Source organism: Trachurus japonicus, chromosome 24, assembly GCF_045865225.1.
Source record: "Trachurus japonicus isolate A0001 chromosome 24, Traja_1.0".
Taxonomy (NCBI): domain Eukaryota; kingdom Metazoa; phylum Chordata; class Actinopteri; order Carangiformes; family Carangidae; genus Trachurus; species Trachurus japonicus.
This window is the reverse complement of record NC_140930.1, coordinates 7523017-7542001: the sequence shown is the minus strand read 5'-3', so window position 1 is coordinate 7542001 and position 18985 is coordinate 7523017.

The following is an 18985-nucleotide window of genomic DNA, read 5'->3' as shown; positions in this document are numbered from 1 at the left end:
AGGAGACATGATGACCAAAACACGGGGACGCTGCAGTCCTGTCCTCTCTCTGTTGTCTCAGCTGCGACTCAGAAAGCAACAACGCAGCTCGAGGCCGACGGATCAGGCCTGTGTGGTCACATCTGAGTAAAAACAGCTCTGAGGACAGTTTTCTATGAACTCTTTCTGCTGCTTTTCCATCCTGGCACATTGTAGAGTTTATATTAATCTGAATTATGTCAGTCCACTCTGTGATCACAGAGTATAAATCAATCGCCGCCTATCAAAGATTAGGAACTTAGGTAATGATGAGGAGAATGCACGGTGTCAGATAATGATGACGCAAAAATGTTCAAAAGGTCAGTGTCAGTTCAACATGAGTTATTAACTGGTGGACATGGTCTATAAATCCAATGAGGCCAACAAGAGCTGAGTCGTACAAGCTTTTATCTGCTGTTCTATTTGGTTTGTAGCCTACGCCTCAGTCTCAGAGGCCCAGAAAGATGGATCACCTGCGACCCCGTGAGTTCCGGGAGGTTATCTGGTGTAGCTGCAGCCACGAGTGTCCAACAACTCCAAAACTCTCTGGTGGACATGTGACTTGCACATTCACCACACTATGAAATAATAACAGAACATTATGAGACAGAGTTGTTTTAGAGGTAAATTCATGCAAAACCGCTGAGGCGCGTTCCTGTCGAGGGCAATTTTTGGCAAGCAGTCTCTGCATTTACCTCGAAAACAACTCCGTCTCGTAACGTTCTTGTCCACAAGAGCATTTTGGAGTTGTTGGATTGTGTATTTCATGAGTTTGATGAGGGAAACCAAGAAATCCCATTAGCCTCAGTGGTGTAGCTCTGAGCAGCTCACGGCTCTGCTCCGCCGTTCTAAAAATAGCTTGCACCGACAATTAAAAGTAACGAACCTACTGCTAAAACTATAGGGATAATGGCAATGGGCCAATTTGCCAAAATGTTGAACTATCCCTTTAACTTTTTAAAGAGGACCCCAGGAAGACTGGCCTTTCGTTTGTGCGTCGGCTAATGGGGATCCTCAACAAAGAATACACAGAATAAAACTATTACATGAGCCAGTTCCATTGGGGAAAATCAGAGATAGCCTCAAAGTATAGCGAGCTCTGTGCACAGCTGAGTGAACCAATACCAAGACCAATTGTTGTCATCAGACAGCGTGGTTCCCAGCTCGTGCCCCCTGTTACGGCTGATAGGGGTTCAGCCTTGTGTGTGTGTGTGTGTGTGTGTGTCTCTCCCTCCCTTCTCCTTGTTCCCCCACAGCTCCACCCAGGTCCCATCAGTGAAACGAGGCTCACCTGGTCCACTGAGCTAAATACCCTGCAGCTGACACCAGAAGGGGGGGGCAGTGCTGGGGACTGCTGGGCTTGCCTGCCTCCCATCATGGCTTTCTGTTTTAGTTTGTCTACTTGTTTGTATCTGTATATTTTTGTATTAAATCTCTTTTAGTTAAGTTAGTGCCTTTGTCTTTGTATTTTGGGTCATTGTTGGGTCCCTTGTTATGCCCCTCTGGGCCAACAAAGTACTGGGGCGTAACAATTGGGGGCTCGTCCGGGATCTGAACAACCATGAGGTGAAGTGAAGGTTTGTAGCTGTTGTGTGAGGTAGTAGTCTAAGTCTTCTTTTCAAGATGGTTTGTGATTTAATTGCCTGTCTGTGTTTGCTTGAGAGTTCCCTGTAAGGTAGTCGTCGGGCAGAGAGAGACTCTTGCCACTTTGTTGTTTTGCCTTTCTTATTTTTGGTGGTGAAACCTGGGTGTGGGTACGTTTTCTGTGTGGCAGTGGGCCTTGCCTTGGTCCATTGTTCACTCGCAGAGTTCAACGTTTAAAGAAGCCTCCCGGGAAGCCACTGAAGACTAGATAGTTAACCACATTACAGGGTGCCTCTCCACAACGTCACTCTTTAGCAGAGTTGCACAGCAGTGTAATCACAATCTCTTGTGGGTTGACTCTACTTCTACTTTTAGTTTCGTCTGGATTCTGTGTGTAAAATAGTAACAGTAACTTTTGGGATGTGACTTTTTGTGTGGTACCTGCACAGTGCGTTCGTTGGGTCGTTCGGTTGCAGCTTAGGTGTAAGTTGGCAACATTTTGTGTAGCAGTGGCTACTGTGTGACCTCTTGTGTTGTGCTGTTGCAGTCCACTTTTCGGTTGAGTCACTTGTGTATGTTACTGTTTACTTAGTTGTGGCTTCGTTGGACCTCGTGTGCGTCTCTCCATAGATCAGTGGATCTTTGTGTGATGGAGTTGACTTGGTGAATTATAAGGTCTGTGTCCGTTGGTTAATGGCAGACTGCTTGGTGGCCATTTTGTGTCGTGGCAGTTCAATTTGTTCGGGTCTTTGTGTGTTGATAGACAGCAACTTGAGTGACCCTTTAGGTTGTGGCTGTGCTCGATTTTGTGTTTGGTCACCTGCAGTGTTTAGTAAGTTTACTTCGTTTCGTAGTTTCCCTCATGGTGGTAGCCATTTAGTTATCTGGTGGGAGTGGCACCCACTTGCATGGCTACTGTTTGGCTGCTCACTCTTTACATCGAGTGGCAGTGTGTTGGTTGGCCTTTTTGTATTTTGATCTTGTTGGATCCACATTGACCTTTTTGTTGTCCTGACCGCAGTCCCAGGGTTTATTTTTTGATAAATGTATTGTTGGTGCTCTGAGTTGAGTCCAGGTTCGGTAGTCCTTTTTGTTTAGAAATGTCAATGAATAGACAGTATGATATTCTGTTTATTCATTGTCTTAAGGGGGGGGGTGTTACGGCTGATAGGGGTTCAGCCTTGTGTGTGTGTGTGTGTGTGTGTGTGTCTCTCCCTCCCTTCTCCTTGTTCCCCCACAGCTCCACCCAGGTCCCATCAGTGAAACGAGGCTCACCTGGTCCACTGAGCTAAATACCCTGCAGCTGACACCAGAAGGGGGGGGCAGTGCTGGGGACTGCTGGGCTTGCCTGCCTCCCATCATGGCTTTCTGTTTTAGTTTGTCTACTTGTTTGTATCTGTATATTTTTGTATTAAATCTCTTTTAGTTAAGTTAGTGCCTTTGTCTTTGTATTTTGGGTCATTGTTGGGTCCCTTGTTATGCCCCTCTGGGCCAACAAAGTACTGGGGCGTAACACCCCAAGAATCCTTGGGGCCGAGACGCTGAGCTGTCAATAGTAGGATTGACAAGACTGCAAATACTCGAAATTAGCCGGTTTTAAGAGCCAGTGAAGAGTCTACCAGAGTTTCTGGAGGATGACTGGGGAATTTGGGGTTTTGATTCTGAATAGGATTCCTTATCTGAGAAAAAACTAAATCAAAATAGGTGGGATTTAGGTATGTTGAATCTCTTTGAGAGCACAGAAAAGGCCATAAAAGACACAGCAAATATGACGACATGGCTGATAACGAGACAATCAAACAGGCCCATATTTGATAAAGCATCTCCCGGATTTTTCCTCCTTCCTGCATGGCCACTGTAAACACAACTAAACAACAAAACAACTAAAAATGTAACATGATTGTTTGTGTTGTGGTTGAAAAACGTGCAGAAACCTCCATGAGAATCAAAATGGTGTGATAAAACCAGAGGTATAGAGCAGGATGAGTCCTGTTCCTCACAGCCAAGGACACGCACTGTCCTGTGATGAGAGTCAGGTTTATGGCCGGACGTGCGTTAACAGAAAAAAAAAACACAATAACACATTTAGATAATGATCAATCAGAGCTACTTCAGTCTTGGACGGACTGATCAGTTTATTTGGTTTCTCATCTTTACACCTTTTTATGAGTTGTTGTGTGAGAATGACACACGTGCACACGGAGACGATAAGTGAGTAAAACACACGTGTGTTGGCAGCTAATTGAATATTAGTTATGATTTTGACAATGAGCGAGTAAAGCAGGAGTTGGCAGTCGCCCACACGTAATCTGCAGGTATCAATCGATGATAGTAGCTATGACAAAGACCTGTTGATTACTGTACGTGACAACAGCTAGACTTGAACTGTTTACTTTGGAGAAGTTGTGATTATCATTTATATAAGTTCACTAGAATAAACTGTCTGAGACAATATAAAGAGACCTCCCTGTTTTTTTTTTCTTGTTATCATCTTGTATTTATGTCGTAATGTTTTACACTGTAACACTGAAACGAGTGATGGATGTGATTCCAGTGTTGGGCTGTGGTTTGATCAGATATTTCTTTTTATTGACTTCTCATGGACTTCTCCACCCTGCTGTTGAGACGCAGTTTGGCGTGTCTCTATGTGTCCGATTGTTTTATCGATGTATTGATAAATGCAGCTGCTCATCCTCAGATAAGAGTGACACGATGCAGAGTGACAGTGCTAGTCATAAGTGTAAAGTTAAAAGTCAAGATCATCGGGTTTTTCCTCTAAAGCTTAACTTATTTAACCTTATGTTACTCAATTAAAGGGATAGTTAAACATTTTGGCAAATTGGCCCATTGTCATAATCCCAATAGTTTTAGGAGTAGGTTTGTTACCTTTAATTGTCGGTGCAAGCTATTTTTAGAACGGCGGAGCAGAGCCGCGAGCTGCTCAGAGCTATGCTACAGAGGCTAATGGGATTTCTTTCCCTCTAAAACAACTCTGTCTCGTAACGTTCCTTTATTATCTCATAGCGTGGTGAATGTGCCGGTCACAACTTGTCCACCAGAGCGTTTTGGAGTTGTTGGATTGTGTATTTGATGAATTTGATGAGGGAAACCAAGAAATCCCATTAGCCTCTGTAGCGTAGCTCTGAGCAGCTTGCGGCTCTGCTCTGCCGTTCTAAAAATAGCTTGCACCGACAATTAAAGGTAATGAATTTACTGCTAAAACTATTAGGGATTATGGCAATGGGCCAATTTGCCAAAATGATGAACTATCCCTTTAAACATTAATATGGTGCATAACAGTGAGATTGCATCAAAATATGCAATATATGTACCTTGAACACACAGTACGTATACACTGAGGTTCAGACCTTTATTTACAATGTAGATAGGCAAATCTTTCTATTTGGAGTTTAAATAAAAAAAACAAAATACAATTTTTTTTTTAAAGTCTCAGATTATTCTGCAGATTGTTCAGTTTATGATTGATCTGATAATCTGTGATTTTTCAGATACGACTTTTTTTTTACGACAGATAATAAAAATAACTGTCAACATTACACAGTAAAACGGTGTCACAGCCACATTTAGATGATGATTTCTTTGTTTAATCAATGTTTTGAAAGCGTATTATAAACTGTTGTAAACTGAGTGACTTTATCAGTTTGCACTTTGCACTCGGTATCAGAGGATGATGATGATGATGATGACGTGTGCACAGCTCCAACCACTATACGACCTTGATCTGAACAGTTGAGAATAATAAAATAATCTCTGATTCATATATTCAGCTTTTTGAAAGTGTTTCTGAAAGAGTTGATTGATCAATTCTGGTCAAATCTTGAGCTCACAAGTGTAGAGACATAAGACTGTACCTTACAATCCTTCAGTTTATACAGAAGAGATTAGATGTGACTTAATGACTCAGTCTGTCTACGTGGTGAGTGGAGATTAATGAGTCACAGTGAAACTCTTTATTAAAACCAGCTTTAACTGATAGTGTGTATCTGATTTACCTTTTTATTGTCTTTTATATTTGACCAGCAGAGGGAGCCAGAGTCCACAGTTTAATCCTCTACACCTGTGCAGGTATAGAAATGACTGTAGATTCAATTACATCAGGTTTTCTCACACGTCTGCACCAAACCAACTACTATTAAAAGTCATAATTTGTGTTTTTCTGAATGATTCTGTCCTGAGTTTTAAAACTTAAACTGTAAAACACATTATTATATAAGATAAAATGTATAAAACTATAATACAATGACTGAGCCAACTCTCCTCAAGCAACACCAGTTGTGTCTTCACTTTAAACACCTTCGTCAATACTTTTTAAGAGAAGTAACGTACTTTTGACTCCATTTCATGTATTTTACTCATTTATTTGTCAGTTTTATATTTAATGTTAAGTCCACAGGATTGACATTAGTAAAATATGATGCATCGTTAAGGATTAAACTACTCCTGTACTTTAGATTAGGTTGAAACTCAACCAACTACAGGAATAACCGGCTGTTTAAACATAAATGTCTGAGAAATAATCCATTAATATAAAGTTAAATATAACAAAAGAGCCATTCAGGACAATGTTCACTTTAACGTTTCATACTTTCATACTTTTCATACTGACACGAAAATGTCTTCTGCTGCTGCTGCTTCTTCAGCCGAATGTGAACTAATGTAAATCACATGAGTGGGGGCGACAATGTTGAAAACCACATGACGCCAAATAAAATAATAATTAAAAAAAAAAAAGTGTTGAAACTGTGCAGCTTTTCCCAGCATCACCGTGCAGGAATCCCTCTGCTCTGCTCCCACACACTCAGCACAGGAGTTCATGTCTGACATAAAAAGACTTTTAACTTCTGCTTCTCCTCACAGTTTCTGCAGATCCTCCTCCCTCCTCCTCCTACTATTTTATTTATTTAATTTTTCTTGTCTCTGTCAACACTTGTCTTCTCTGGACCTCCCTCTCTTTTATTTACTTATAGATCCTCCTGGCCCATGTAGAACCACTCCCTCCTTCCCTCTCTCCCTCCCTGCAGACAGTCTTCTCCAGTTTGTATGTAACACTGAGCTTTTTAATGGAAGATGCAGATTTGAGACTTTATAACACCAACTAACCAAGTAAGCAGCTGGTCCAACCAGACGACTTTAAATAAAAGTAATAGATTTACAGTACAGGAGTAAATTTACTTACTGTCACTGTGTCTGTGGTCAAATGTTCAACAATAATCCTCTTTCCAAAACCACTTTTCCTTTCTCGTCCTTTATGGAAAAACAACACGTGATCTATTGGAGGGAGAAAAAACCCATCAGAATGCGTTTTACGCAGCTGGGATGTGATGTCTTTTTTAATAAGCTTTATTTTCAAGAAAACAAGCAAACAAGGCTTGAAAGGTGGAAATAAAGTCATTGTTGTTCTTTATTTTATTGTAAAACTGTGTTTGTTTATCAGCTGGAACTCGCTTTGCACCAAACTTTGCGGAGTTTTTTTTTTCTCCTTTTTGCGCATTTCCTCGTTCGTTTTGTAAAATGTGCGTCAATGAGTTTTATTCTCATGGACACACACACTCAGGCCTTTTCTCTCTGAGTGAGTCCTGTTCATTGTCTTTGCTGCTCCTCTTTGAAATAGGTGTGTGTGTGTGTGTGTGTGTGTGTGTGTGTGTGTGTGTGTGTGTGTGTGTGTGTGTGTGTGTGTGTGTGTGTGTGTGTGTGTGTGTTTGTGTTTGTGTGTGTATGTGTGTGTGTGCCATATAGTAACCGCCACATGTGTGTGTATCAAACTTGCACAGATGCGCAGTTAAAAACAAAAAGCAAAAAAAGCATAAAAAAAACAAACATGCACAGATGTGTTAAACTGATCCTGAGTCAGCTGCTGCTTCACTCAGACTTTATGGAAACATGCTCCTTACCTCAGAGCTGTTGGTTCAACAACTCCGACGACAACTGTAGGTTTTCATGACTTTACTTACAACAACATCGACTGACTCCGCCCCTCCACACTCAGAACATACAAACAATCCGCCCATCTTCTCTTTAAAGAAAAACAGTGCGAAGAAAATATTTCTTTTCTTTACGTAACACATAACCAGGTTTAAAGTTTCGGCTTTATTAACCAGAGTAGTCAATTAAGCTTTTACAGTAAGATGCTTTGCCTTGCCACCCAAAATATCTGGCCAATCTTTGACTTAAGCATATCATATTCAGTGTCTGTTAAAGGGATAGTTCAACATTTTGGCAAATTGGCCCACTGCCATAATCGCTATAGTAGGTTTGTTACCTTTATTTGTCAGTGTAAGATAGATAGATAGATAGATAGATAGATAGATAGATAGATAGATAGATAGATAGATAGATAGATAGATAGATAGATAGATAGATAGATAGATAGACTTTATTGTCCGTAGTGGAAATTCGTCTTAGGCCTCTCCAAGACAACTGTGGTGTTGACCAGCTCACCAAGTTGATGTTGTTGCTTACCGACCAGCTTTCCAGCAATATTTACTGTAGAGGAAAGCTTCTTTTTTTGCTGCACCTTCAGGTTGCCATACTAGGCAGCTTTATTAAACTGCAAAATACTTTCAACAAGGCCTCTGTATGTCATTTCCAGTATATGTCGACTTACACCAAAGCCCTTTAAGCTATTTTTAGAACGGCGGCGCGCCGCTGTGTGGCTCTGGTGGGGTCCACATGGGCTTATGTACATCCATTGTTGCACCTGTATTTCATCCTCCAACCAAAGAGTTTGATGATGTCGTGAAGCAGCATGGGATCATGGGAGTTTTTTTTTTAAACAGATTACATTTTAAAAATGTGACTTAAAATCAGATGAAAAGTTGGATGTGGCGCCACATTGGCACAGACTGATTTTCGACATTTAAAAACAGGAAAGTTACATGTTATAACTTTAACGTGGTGACAGCACATAAATAATGTAAAAATAAAAACTTTCATATGAGGCAGGGAGTGGCTACGCTTGATTTCTCATTGAGAAAAACTGAAATTAGGCTCCGCCCACCACCACTGTTTACACCAGGTAAACATCTGTAATGAAAACACAAAGTTAATCTCACTGTGACCTGGAGAGTTCAGCAGGTCGTAGCACTGAACAGGCTAATTACTGATCTATAATCTATTTACATTTAAACGGTAACCAAACAACATGTTACAGTAGAAAACATAAAGGTCAAACACAGGTCACAGATACTGAGACTTGAATGAGACGATAACAGTAACAACAACAGTCACACAGGCGTCTGATTGGCTGGTTTGATTTGAACTGCTGTGGCTGCTTTGTTGTCTCAGGCTGCTTATTGGCTGAATGAATGGACACACACACACACACACACACACACACACACACACACACACTGGCGGCCCCTGAGGTAGAGAATTACAGGTATTAGAGAGGCAGACAGACAGGTATGTCTGCTCCGCTTCAGATATGAGCTGAAAGCTCTGAGAGCACAGAGGCTTAGGGCGCTTTAATAATACACCCTCTTTGAAAGAGTGTGTGTGTCTGTGTGTAGGTTTAGGTGTGTGTGTGTCTCTGTGTGTGAGAGAGACAGAGAGAGAGAGTTGTCCACTAGAGGGCTCTGCTCCACACAGGAGGAATGAAGCTCTGTTAGTTTTACTGTAATCATTAACTGAGTTTACAGCTGTGATGAGGAAATAACTCCACATGTGTCAAACTCCCACGCGTTCAAATTCAGAAACTTCAACAACTTTTGACCCAACACACACACACACACACACACACACACAACTCTGTACAGCTGGTACCGGTGTGTGTGTGCGTCATAAAGGTATAGAATATAGAATAATAGTGTAGGGTTAATGACGACATCACAACACAACAACAGTCGGGACTAAACGGCAATGAATATGGGTTGGTGTGTGTGTGTGTGTGTGAGAAAGACAGAGAGTGTACATTTATTTTTATGTTATTTGTATATATTTGATTCTGTGAGTTGTATTAGTTTTGTTTCATTGATTGTTGATGCTTTGGCAACATAGTTCTCATAACATTCATGCTAATAAAGCAAATTTGAATTTGTGTGTGAGAGAGAGAATAAATACCTACTGTATATAGTAATGCTGATCGTATTTTTGGTGCTCACTGATGACTGATGACTGATGATCACAATGACAATAACAACAGCAACAACATAGAACATATAACAAATTAAAACACAACAACAACATGAAATCTCCGTCTCCATCTTGGTTTCCTGTCTGTCTCAGCTCTGGTGTTTTCCTCCGTGCACCTTCTCCAGTTTTCTCATCAGTCACATAACGACGTCTGTCCTAATGTTTCCTGAGGATCTTTACTCTGCTGGTGTGTGTGTGTGTGTGTGTGTGTGTGTGTGTGTGTGTGCAGGTGGAGCTCCTCCTCCTCCTCCTCTTCCTCCTCTCACCAGTTACTCTGTTAAATCTGGGCGTTAGTTCACAAACTTGCTGCAGGTTATGAGTTTTTTTCTTTCTTTCTTTCTTTTTTTATAGAAACCGTAGAATGAGGAGAAGATTATGACGTGTTTTCTTTCTTTTGATGTTTCGGAGGTAAAGTGCTGCTAATGCTTCATAGAGGAAGAATTCATTATTCCAGATTGAGCCGGGTCACACTCTCTAATCCCAGACCCCTACCTGTCTGACTGACTGCTACAGAGTCATGGGAAAAACACTCTCTCTCATGCACACACACACACACACAGAGTCTTTCTTCCTCTCTCCTTTCTCACCCAATCCTCCGGCTCTCTCGTCCAAATCCCTCCTGGAATCTCAGACCTGTGTGTGAACCAGTCGGACTCATATGAGCTTTTTTTTTTTTTTTTTAAAGACGGAGGCTGATACTGATCTGTGTGGAGTGGAGAGACGCTGTCGGCTTCCTCACATCCTCCAGTCTGAGAGAAAACAGGTTATAAAAAGACACAACTAAAATCACAGATATGAATAAGAAGCAGAGTTATTCACTGTATTCACTTTCACCAGTGTTTCTGCAGACGACGAGCTCAGGCCTTCACTCAGGATCAGCATCACACTGAGACCTGCACCCACTTCATACCACATGAAATCATTATAACACTGTTTATTCCCTCTAATGCAACTCTTGTTTTAGGCCATTCCTGTGTAATTACACTGTTATTCCTGTGTAATAACAAATGCATATGGCCGAGGCTACACAGTCATCTTCTTTTTCTTTGTCGCCCTCTTCTTCTTCATCATCTTCTTCGTCTTTTTTCATCTTTGTCTTCTTTGTCACCTTCTTCATCATCTTCTCTTCACCTTTGTCTTCTTTTTCTTTGATGCCATCTTCTTCTCTGTCTTCTACTAAAACTAGCAGTGAAAAAGTAATTTAGTTTTTTTTAAATGACCATTAAAAAGATGAAAACTAACTAAAAACTGCAACGAACAATGCAGAACTAAAACTAAACTGAGTTGCAGATTAATTGAGCTTTGTTTTTTGTTTTTTTTGTTTTTTAGTTTTTCAGTGAAATGGCTTAAGTTGCAGGAAAAGAAAACGCCAAAGCTCAATGTGGCCCCCCATGCAGATAAGAGCAAACAATCATGAGGAGGAAGAGGACTGATGGGACCATTTGTGTGATGCAAGTAAAAAGGAAAAATCCCACAAACTTGAAAGTCAGAAAGTCAAGACTTTCCCTCCTAATACGTGGAGGAACTCAACTAAAACTGGTTCATCACCCGTTGAACTAACTAAAGCTAAACTGAAAAAAAAAAAAAAAAAAAAGCAAACTGAAAAACTAAGTAAAAATAAATTTAAAACTCACCTTTGTTCAGATGGTAGCTATGTTGCATGACAGCGTTGACCTTGAGCAGTAATAAACTCTTACTCTGTTGGCTCAGGCAGCAACATTGGAGCCATATTCACCCTGAGTGGGATTTAAACTCTAACCTCCCAATCAAAGGTCAAAGGCGCTAACCCGGGTTTAATCAGCTTAGTGTCTCCATTTGGAGAATTAAATCAGTTGGACTGGTCTGAGTCTCAGGGCCACCACACAGTTGGATCACACACACACACACACACACACACTACATCCAACACACGCACACACTGCACACCTGGTTTAGTCGGTGCCAGCCAATCAGATGCACGGTGGGACATTTTTAAAAAGTGCATGCCCCAATTTGATACAGAGTTGTTTTCAAGGTAAATTCATGCAAAACCGCTGATGTGCGTTCCCGTCGAGGGCAGTCTTTCTGCAAGCAGTCTCTGTATTTACCTCTAAAACAACTCTGTCTGGTAATGTTCTGTTATTGTCATAGCGTGGTGAATGTGCAGGTCACAACTTGTCCACCAGAGCGTTTTGGAGTTGTTGGATTGTGTATTTGATGAGTTTGATGAGGGAAACCAAGAAATCCGTAGCGTAGCCCTGAGCAGCTCGCGGCTCTGCTCCGCCGTTCTAAAAATAGCTTGCACCGACAATTAAAGGTAACAAACCTACTCCTAAAACTATAGGGATTATGGCAATGGGCAGATTTGCCAAAATGTTGAACTATCCCTTTAAAAGAAAGAAGAAATAACACAGTAATGAACAGACAAAACAAATAAATACTTTATCAAATCAAAACTTTATTTATAGAGCACTTTTCCTACATAGCCATGTAACACAAAGTGCTTTATAAAGACAACACATGAAAAATGAAAATTTGATTTTTCATATCCGAAAAGGAGTGGGAAGAAGTGAAAGTTATTTACTCCCACTCCCTATTCATAATTAACTATCAAGCTTCCTTGTCATTATAATCTATACAGTAAGTTAATATACAAATTAATTTAGCTGGATTCATTCTAATATATTATCACTATCCTTATCTCTCTTATCGCTAATATAAGCATATACATATATAAAGGCTGATGACGGAGATCACACCCTGTCAGCGCTCTCCATGTGGCACTCACTGCTGATAAGACACAACTTTCCATTTAAAGGAGGAGTGTTTTTTTTTTTTTATCTTATCTATTATCTCCTTAACACCTGGATGTCTCTGAAACATGAGCCACCATGAGTCAGGCTAACACCCTCCACCCCCTCTCTCTCCCCTGTAGCTTCACATGGTGAAATGAACTGTAGTTATTTATAGGAGTCTTACCTGTCCACCCAGTTCATACTCAGCCTCGCTGTTTGAAATATTTAAGTTGTTCAGAGTTAAAAGTTTCCTTCCAACCGACGGAGAAACTGGGCTGAGTGTTTTCATGGAACAAGATGGAGCCTAATAATGAAACTGGATCATCATCTAATACAAGACACATTTAAAGGGATACGCCAACATTAATTTTCATGTCTTGCCTCACTCCCGAGTCCATGACCAGCAGATAGACACCATCCTTTCGACTGTGCGTGCAGTAACAAGGGAGATAGAGCCGTATCGCCCGTAATTAGCTTAGCTCAAACGCTGGAAGTGTATAGGTAGTGTTAGCCTGCCTCCTACCTGAGCCGAAAACAGCAGTCAGTGCTGATTTCATTTTAGCTCTAAACTCTGTAAATATATCACTTTATCAACATTTCAAACATTTTTAGGCCAGAAAGTAGCTGTTTAGATCAGCAGTGTGTCGTTAATTTGTCTAAATACCAGCTGTTTACAATTTTGTTCGGACGAATTCGGCGCTACTCAAGCTAGCCGTTGTGACCAACGCACTTCCGGTTACTTTCACAAAATAAAACACCTGTCGCCCTTTACATACAGAAGTGCTTTTACTTTGAAATAGGAAGCTAACCTACCCTCGATGTAGCTAGCTTGAACCAAAATAAACCGTCTTTGCTTGAACCCGCAGTTTTGACCAATCTCGTCCCGTTACCGGCATTTGACCGCTCAAGATGCCTTACCGGAGAGTTTTGTCAGCTCTGAGATGAAGATCGGTCCGTTTAGAGTTGCTGAAGAGTGTCTTTGATGACTTTAGGTGGAGGCAGGCTAACACTACCTATACACTTCCAGCGTTTCAGCTAAGCTTATTACGGACGATACGGCTCTATCTCCCTTGTTACTGCGCGCACAGTCGAAAGGATGGTGTCTATCTGCTTGTCATGGACTCAGGAGTGAGGCAAGACACACAAAAAAAATGTTGGGGTATCCCTTTAATAAATAAGATTGGGTAAAGTGGATTGTTGGTGATGAGATGAGTCATCTGTTTACAGGAGTTTGTGTCTTATCATTTTGAAAATGTAGATCCACGGTGAGGTGAAGGCAGAGGTGGGAGGTCATCACTCAGAGAGGAGGAGGAGAAACAGGAAGTCACTGATTTCCTTCCTCCTCTCACAGCAACAAAGGTTTGACACAGAAAAGCAAGGATTTAAGTAAAAGTCTGGACCAGCAGAGTCGTTTTGTTACAGCTGCAGATTTACGGTTGATAAAAGAGTCGCTGGCGATCATGGAGTCGCAGAGAGAGAGAGACACCGCCATTTTCAGGAGGAATGTGTGTTATGTCTTCTGTGGCGAACCTGAACCTTGGTGATAATTGTGCTTCCTGGCAACGGCGGCGGTCCCGTCCCATGCAGCTCACGTCCAAGTCGACCAGAGCTCGGTCATGGAGCCGGTCCTGGAATGTCCTGGAGAGGCCGACGCCGAAAATAATATAATACGTAATAAAAAAAGGCCACTGAACCTCAGAGATTAACGGTTTCCTCAAGAGGAGGTGTCAGAGGTTTATCAATGCAAAAGGCTGCTTCATTTAGTTTTTAATCATACAACAGAGCCTTTATTGTAGTTATAAATAAAAAACAGTGACCAACACAAACTATGGCTCATCACAGTTTTGTATTTGTATCGTTTCCACCGTCGTCTGTCTCGACCTTCTCCTCCAACTGTTTCCACATCAGGTCCTTCTTCCTGAACTCTTGCCCTCTGCTCCGTTTCCAGGTGTTTTTGGGTCTTCTTCCTCTGCCCTGTTTGCCCTGTGGGGTCTATGTTAGTGTCTGTTTAGTTATTGTTGGCCAATCGGGCTCTCACTTTCTCCTCAACAGCTCAGTACTTCTACCGTTTTCTTGTTTGGTTCGTTCCCAAAGGTTGATGATATCATTTGTTTTTTTCGGCCCAGAAGTTTCCGATGATAAGTTGATGAAAGCTTACTGGCGATGTTTGTTTTGGTTCTCCAGGTTTTGGATCCACACAGCAGTATGGTTTTTGGAGTTGAAGATCTTAAGCTTAAGTCGGCAGTGAGATGTTTTTTTTGTTTTCGAATCTTGTTCAGGCTGTTGAAGGTTGTTCTTGCTTTCGCTGCATTTTTCAACTTCTTCCAGTGCCTGGCCTCTGATGGTTATTGGGTCCATGCTTTGGTTGTTAATCGACATGATTGGTTTTTGGTCCATTTATTTTGAGTCCCAGTCCCAGTCTGATTCAAAGTTACAGGTATTTGAATTCATAAAGCAAAATGTAAAATGGTTGGCTTTTAAATATTATGGAGTAAAAGTCATAAGTTTATAAGAATGGTACTTTGTTAGTTGTTATCAAATCAATAAATATCCTTTCTGTGTACTTTCATTCATGTTTTCAGTTGTAACTGGCCTAATGACAGATGATAAATTATTCAATGTGATCAACAAAACAACCAACGGTGCTTTAAGTCTGAAAACTGAGCTCACCTCTTCTAAAATATCATGTGCTGCATGGGAACCAGTGTCGCTGTGCAACCACAGGGCAGCAGCTCGCAGCCTCAGGCCTTAATAACCACAGCTGGCAGCAGCTGGAATCTGCGGCAGCTTCACTTTTAGCTCTCTCAGCCTCTCTCACACTGTGTTTTAGGTGTCGGGCTCTGCCAACCGCCCTCAGACGTACGCAGGAGTTTCAGCAGCAGTTAGCCGTCATTAGCGGTTTGGTTTCAGTGTTTTCTGCAGCTTTAACCAGAGATGAGCTCATCTGGTGTCAGAGCACACACACACACACACACACAAACACACACACAGAGAAATCAATGTCAGTGTGTTCCTGTGCAGTATGTAGGATATGTCAGGTATGTGTGGAAAGTTGGAGCTACAGTAACACTTTATCTGTAGCTCGTCAGGTTGTGTTTTGTGTTGGCAGTTTTCTGATTTGTTCTGCTCCAAACTGTTCTCCAAGAAAAATAAAAACAAATGAGATAAATAGATGAATAAATATAAATCTCAGAAAGCTTGCGTCTGCAACAGAAGGATGTTTTGGTGTTTGGTTTTCATCCCTGGCAGCGTTTGTGTTTGTGTGTGTGCATCTTGTTTGTGCCGGGCTACATATTGCAAACAGGCTTAGTGTTTTACACCAGTGACAGCCGGGAGTCACTCCCAAAGCATCCATTGTCACTGTGCGTGTGTGTGTGTTTGTGTGTGTGTGATAGAGAGAGACGGAGTTAGAGAGAGAGAGAGAGTTAGAGTCACCAGACAATCTATTGTTATGTGTTTGCTGACATGGTGCATCATCCGCGGGGTTGTTACTGTTGCTTTCCCAGCTACACAATGAGCAGGCGATGCAGAGATGCTGAGCACAACACTCCACGGCTTTATTTAGCTGAATGACACACACACACACACACACACAGAGGGACAAACACACACATACAAAAAAACAAGCAGAGGGAATAACAGAGAGAGAGTGAGCAAGAGGACAAGGGTTCAGAGGTTTGTACAGTGAGGAAAATCTCAACAACAATGATTTCATATTTTTAGATTTAAATAAGCCAAGTGTAAGCCAAGTGAAAAACGACTTTTTTTTGGAGGTGTGGCTGCATCTGAAATCACTAATGTTGTCAGGGTTATTTAAATGCCATTATGAAAAATGGAATAAATAAATAAAAAGTTAATATCATTTAGAAAAGTTGCATTGTTTCATATCTTAAATTTTGGTTTTAAAAAGGGAATGGGAACAGATGTAAGATTAGATGAAAGCAGCTGAAGTCAATTTGGAAGTTGTTAGAAATAACGAGCTACAATTTTCAACACCAGTGAATGAATGTTAGATGTTAGACAAATATGAGAACAGCGTGTGTTGCAGAATATGAACGTTAAAGAGGTGTTAAAAGGTTTATAAAGCTGATTGTTCCAAGGATTGTGTGATCAAATATACACTAGTTGTTGGGTAAGACACTGCATGCGAGTTAGAAATTGTTGTTTACATTATACAAGCTCCTGATAGAGGAAGTCAAATCCTCATTGTGCATTGAGTGAGTAAGAGGTATGTGTGTTATGTCCTGGTTGCCTATACAAACAGAAGATGCCATTCATTGTTACAAAGAGATGAAGGTTTTCAGTTCATTCTAAGAACGTGCAAGTAACAGCCTTAAATACCTCCATATCATTTAATGCATTAGTTGATGAGATGTTTCATCCTGGACCTTCTGGTGGACTTGACAAATCAAAGAAAATCCAAAGTGAGTCAAGAGCCTCCACAAAATCTTCAGTTCTCATATTTTTTTCTTTTTCCAGCTACCAGTGGAACCTCCTTAGTAGCTACATCAGCTTTGTCTAAATTTTCTCAATGACCTTAAGAACATCCCCTACAACCTCCAAAAGGACCTCCACAACATCCTAAAAGAGCACTAACACCTTCATAATGACCACTGAAACCTCTGTAGACCCTCTTCAGTGTCATTCTGAATGTTGTCAACCAAAGAACAACCAAAATAACCTCTCAAACTTTTATAATGGCCACTGAACCCTTCTGAAACCATCAGAACCTCTTTCAACCCTCTGAACAATCTCGAAACAAACCTGACAACACACAGGCCCTTCTTAACAACTACCAAAACCCCCTAAAATCATCAATAGAACATCTTCATTGACGTTCTAGACCTTCTGAATAACCCTAAAGAACCTGTATAACCTTCGACAGCTACTGAAATCTTCTGAACCCATCAGCAGAACCTCCTCAACAATCTCTTAAACCTTCTGAACAACCTAAATAACCTTTATAACTTAATTAAAAACTACTGAAACCTCCAAATATCATCCATAGAACTTTCCAGTGAGGTTGTGAACAACCGGTAGAGCAACATAAAACACATCTAGAACATCTAGAACTGTCTTGACTGCATAAACCTCCTAAAACCATAAGTAGAACCACTTCATTGACTTTCTGAACACTCTAAATCAGGGGTTCTCAACTAGTCTCACTCTGGGAACCCACATTTTCCCATGGTCATTAAGTCGCGACCCACTTTTATAGAATTCAAACCAAGATTTATTTTTTAAAGCCCTTACAAACTCATTTTGCTCTTTATTGAGCAAAGTGCATTTCAGAGCACATGAATGAAACTGAGGAGGACCATGACAACTGCATGTATGGAAGTGAATAAAAAAATATCAAACTGCACAAAATGGAGACCAACAAAACGATATATTTGACTTCTGATGCATCTCTGCATTCAGAGCATATTCACAAAAGTGAGAATAAATAGACATATTGCACAAAATAAAGACCCACAAAACAAAACAAGATTCACTGCATTCAGGCCACATTAATAAGAAACTGATATCCTTGCATTCAGAGCAAATAATAAGAAACTGGGGAGGACCATAACAACTGCATGTGTTCACATGTCTCGTGTGCCTTTCAATACAAGTTATTTTTCAAAATAAAAGACATGTCCAACATCAGATGTGTATTAAATATTATTTACTTTTTTGACCAGCTGTCCGCGACCCATCCAGAACGGGTCCGCGACCCACTTTTGGGTCCCGACCCACCAGTTGAGAACCACTGCCCTAAATAACCCATATTAAGATTAAGATTAAGATTAAGATTATACTTTAATTATCAGATCACTTCTGAAATTTGTCTTGCGTCCCATGACGTCCACAGTTTCACATAAACAATACAAAACACAAAAAACACACATTTACAGAAAGCATAACCTTTTTGTCACCACTCACATTTAAAGAAAATCCCGCGCACACAACTACCTCCCAACTCCTCACAACACAAATCCAACATTACAAAGTGTCTTGGTGCAACAGCCAGTGCTCAGTCTGTACATGAACCTTAGGGTCTATTTAGAGACCAAACTCTGATTTAACAGTTTGACAGACTGAGGGACAAAAGAGATATAGAACCTTCTTGACTGCAGAAACCTCCCAAAAACCATCAGTGGAACCTATTGACCTTTTGAACACCCTAAAGAACCTATAGAACTATTTTTGACCATAGAAACCTCCTAAAACCATCAGTGAAACCTCAACAATGACCTTCTGAACACCCTAAAGAACCCATAGAACCTTCTTGACTGCAGAAACCTGCAGTAGAACCTCTTCATTGACCTTCTGAACACCCTAAATAACCCATAGAACCCCTTTTGACCATATAAACCTCCTAAAACCATCAGTGGAACCAAGTCGTTGACCTTCTGAACACCCTAAAGAACCCATAGAACCTTCTTGACTGCAGAAACCTGCAGTAGAACCTCTTC